This window comes from Seriola lalandi, unplaced genomic scaffold (assembly GCF_002814215.2).
Source record: "Seriola lalandi dorsalis isolate HSWRI2012SDOR001 ecotype SW California unplaced genomic scaffold, Sedor1 jcf7180002054976, whole genome shotgun sequence".
NCBI classification, from domain to species: Eukaryota; Metazoa; Chordata; class Actinopteri; order Carangiformes; family Carangidae; genus Seriola; species Seriola lalandi.
Window position 1 is genome coordinate 1,235,315 of NW_019525526.1, and position 4,681 is coordinate 1,239,995.

Consider the following 4,681-nt stretch of genomic DNA (forward strand, 5'->3'; position numbering starts at 1 on the left):
GGGGGGGGCGGGGGGGCAGGAGGGTGGGGTCATGTAGAAGATCACCCCTGTCCTTGATACTAAAGCACGCAGGTCTGCTAGCGTGTCATTTTTCCTCCTCGCACTCATGGAGCTTTACCTTCGTCAGCGAGGTAACATTTTCCACTTGTTTTTTTTTCTTTCTTTTCCTGCCACAAATCCTCGTCTCAGAATCTTTTTTTTTTTTTTTTTTTACTATTTGCTCTTAATAACATCCCTTCATTTTTCTTCATTTTTTTTCTCTAACTCTGCCAGCCTTCACTGGTCCACAGCAGTGTGGCATCGGGATGTGAGTGTGTGTATGTGATCGTAGGCGGTTGGTCCTCCAGTGTTGGCAGGCAGAGATCGGAGTGGTGGAAAAACGGCTCATAAGCAGCCGAGAAAGAGCAAGGGCAAAGTGGAATGTTAAGTTGAAACACATGCTGCATTCAGAGTGGGCTGTGTGCAGGCTTAGTCTCTCTCTCTCTCTCTCTCTCTCTCTCTCTCTCTCTCTCTTTCTCTGCTACTGTATACAGAGCTCTCTCTCTCTTCCTCATGCTCGCTCTGCAGCACACCACTTCGAGGCTGCTTCTGTTTGCTTTCACGTGGTCGGATGTAGCGTTAGAACAGCGTGCACTCCGAATTAGTTTTTTGTTTTTTCATATGCATTCACTCCACTTGTTGCATTCACACAATTCCCAATCTGTTGCATTAAATTAACAGTATATTTTATTATTTTTCGACCCTTAAAACTGAACGGTCTTGGAATATGTAGCAGTTTCCCACCTAATGTGTCAGATCAAATGTGCAAAACTTGTGAAAAGCACAGATGTTGGATTTCAGGGAAGAAGAAAAAATGCTTCCATATTTCCATATAATGAAATGAGATCTTTTACAATGGTCAAAGTGAATTCTGTGACGACTATATCACAGTCAAGCAGGTCGGATCATCAAAGCGAAATCTATTTCACTGAGATTAGTCAGCAAGGAGTCCCCGCGCTTTTCTTAATTTATTTTTTTCTGTCTTGATGAAGAATAGATCTGAATTTAATGATGTTTGTAATGAAACGCAAATCCCAGACTAATTACATTAAAGAGCTGTGATCTCCCGTTCCGTGCCTTCATGAACATGTCATGATATAGCAGAGATTAGAAACAGGCTCCAATTTAATACCCCCGCTGTGGAGTCTCAGCAGCTGCAGCTATCAGCTGGCTGGGCCGCTCTGTGTATCTGGACTTGTGTAGTGTTTATCTGGGGCCATGCATGGCTGCCTGATGGGTGCGTCTTGATACTGATCACAGCGAGAAGGCAGGAAGCGGAAACACAGCGGTTCTGCCAGCTTGCAACACTGTCGGGTACAGCTCCAAAGTCGCCCAGCTGCTTAGTAGTCGAGCAGTAAATTTAATTTTGTGCTAACAAATTAGAAAATAAATACAAAGCATAGTAATAAATATAGAAAATGTAAAGTGTTTTTATGCATTTTTAATGTAAAAAAAAACAACAAAGAAAATATTATTAATAAAACAATAAAAATATGTTCAAAATAATATAAACAAATATATGTATTAATAGATGCAAAATGAAAGATTAAGATACGTGTGAAATTCAATCAGCTACTCAAGCAAAGTGACATTTATGATAATTATATATTAACTAGACGAAGAGTTTACAGCGAGCTCTGACAGCACCGCCTCCAGCTAAATACAATATCAGTATGCTAACACGCTCACAATGACAATGCTAACACACGTTTTATCTTAGTGCCGTGTGTTAGCATGCTAACATTTGCTAATTAGCAGCTGATGACGATATCATTACTTGTGCAGGCGTTTGGTCGTAAACCAAAGTATTGGAGAAAAGTGAAATTTGTGACATGATGATGACGACACTGGATGAACCGATTATTGTAATTCCTTCTGAAGGAGCCACAAATGTCGGCATCAGATTTCTTTGCCAATCCGATTAAATGTCAATGTTCAAAATTTGACTCATCCGACCTAAACTCTGAGAGACGACTCAGTCTGGATCGAAATGCTGCACGGACAGACAGATGATAGTGTTACCATGATAATATATTACCATCCATAGCGCCACACCACTAGCATTGCTAAAAAAGAATATGCAGAAACTATTACAAAAGTAAAAAATAGTTTCATTAAACCTCTAAAGAATGGCAGATTATTGCGTTTGGCTGCTGGCTTCACCGCTTTCCCTCCATTATTACTATTACATTTAAGAAATAATGTTCTGTGAAGCAGCTGGCACATCCACCCTCATGGATGTAAGTAGCTCACACACATATTCCAGCTCCACCACATTTAAGATTCAGTTTCCCTCTGTCCTCTCCTTTGTCGTTGGGAACCTGTTGAGCAGCCCTCCGCTCGCACTGATAAAGACACTTTCCTTCAAAACTGCCAATGTACTACAAGCGGCTGTCAGAAGGCATTAAAGGCAGAATATTTCGGGTCTTAATGCCCGGCGGCAGGATGACAGGCCCTGCTGTGAGATCCTTCGCAGCCCCTAAAGAGTCACCCTCTGCTGGGCACATAACGAGAGCGCCACCCGGGCCTCCCGCCATCAGCCTGACTCTCGGTGACAAAGCACCGCACATGGCTGACACTTGCGATTAGCCGCTACAATAACTGTTATCGCACATCTTCTCTGCGACTTGGCCTGCATGTACTTTTCACATGGAGTTATGCAGCGGCGACGTGATGCTGAAGCAGCCGTGTTCTGAAAGTTCACATTGTCCTTGAAGGGGCCCATTGTGTCATTAGAAAGGGAGCATTGTGTTGGGGAGTTAGATGGCTTTGTATGGGGCCGCCGCTGTCACGAAGCACGCCGGGTTTCAGCACACCAGCTGAAAAATGCTTCCTTTTAATCATTCTAAGCTATCCTCTTAAAAGAATCCCCGCCACTCAAAGTTTCACATAATCTCCCGTAGTTTTTCTTCAATCCTTTCATTTTACCTCCGTTTACATTCATGAGTGCAGGAAGTAAAATTTTCCCTCCCAAATGATTTTTCTCTTAATGGCAACTACCTGAGCGGCTCCTTTAGAAACTCTCTGTGGAGGGACATGGAGCTCTGTTTACACTGCAGGAGTACAGGAAGTGAGCAGCATCAGAGGGGCGGAGCCGCCGCTTGACAGAGTTTTGGACTGTAAATGTCAAAAAGCGGTTTCCTGTCCACAGCTGGTGTTTTTTATCTTAAACCTCCCACTGCCATATTTCCTCTGCTCCCCAGTTCAGATCAGTGTTAACGAGATGAGTAGATTAAATGATTAGTTGTTTAAGTCATTTAAAAAGTAAAAATGCTATTTATTTTTCTTCTGTTATATATCGCTGTAACTTGAATATATTTGAGTATTGAGCTGCTGGTTGGATGTGAAAACTGAACATGGAACTGAATCTCAGGCTCTGGATGATTTGGATGATTTTTCGCAGTTTTTTAAAACCTTAATTTAACCAGAAAAACCTTCACTGGGGTTAAAAATCACTTTTACAAGAGTGTAATGAGCGAAGAGTCAGCAATAACTATGACACAAAGTGTTCCACAAATTCATAATGGAATAGAAATGAGATTTTAAAGTCATAAATTACATTTCTATTACACTCATGTGGAAGTTTCATCTCCAAAAAAGAGCCGAAATGGCAAATTTAAAACAACCCAGGAGCTTAATAAAAAAAAAAAAAAACATGTTAAACAAAGACAAATCCAAAACAATGACTTAATGAGACTGAACATCAAGTTTAATAAATAAATGCCCTGAAACATCTGCAGTCAGAGGAGAGAGCGGCCTTTTTGTAGATTAAACTAATCAATTAATGGGAAAATGAATGAATAAAATTAAAAGAAGATAACAGTAAGGATGCGTTACTCTCTGACGGCTCGCAGTCGATAAACAGCGTATTTGTGCCCTGAATGACATCACACACCTGACCTCAGCAGCATGACTGCCAGACCAACCCCCCCACCCTCCACCCGACATCCACACACACACACACACACACATAAAGTTTTCTCCGGGCGTATTGGCACCCTGAACTTCTCTTCAGTGTTCAACAGTCTAGAGCGAAATTATCACGCTGAGGATTCGGCCGCTCAACAGTAATCAACAGCAACACATTAGCGAGCCAGATGGTGCTGACTACACAAGTAAATTAGACCCCGGGCCGTTGACGAAACACACACACACACACACACACACATGCGCCCACACCCCTGTCATCTCACCACAGAGGCCACTGCCTTTGGCCCCGTGTTGTTCTGGTATAGAGTCACTGTAGATTTCCACACACTGAGACCCATCGAGTGTTTCCTTCTCATGCATATATTGTAATTCTTGATCACGTATTAAGTATTCATGGGCTAATCTGACATGCACGCAGCTGGGTTTTTCCGGCTTTTGTCTTTTTTATCCGGCCTCCTGTTTCTTTTATTTTTTATTTTTTTCCCGTGGAATTGTATGCAAATCCCCGTTTTGCCGCGGAATAATAAGCAGGAGCAGTGATGAGTTCTGGTCTGAGGTGTCACCTCGGAGAGAGAAATGTGTGAGGGGAATTCTGCTTCTGGCTGCAGATACAGTACCTGGGTGCTGCCAGAGAGAGGCAGTGTTGTGTTGTTGGAGAAATGTTGTTCATTGAGGGGTATTTGTGTGAGCGGGGGTGGGGGGGGGGGTCTGT

The 4,681-nt window shown here is 42.6% G+C and overlaps 1 protein-coding gene across 1 annotated transcript in view; it reads left to right on the forward strand.

The window, feature by feature from the left end:
- atrn (attractin) overlaps nt 1-4,681 on the forward strand; it is a 121,571-nt gene that overhangs the window by 55,925 nt on the left and 60,965 nt on the right. The gene's annotated exons all lie outside the window — the stretch shown is intronic.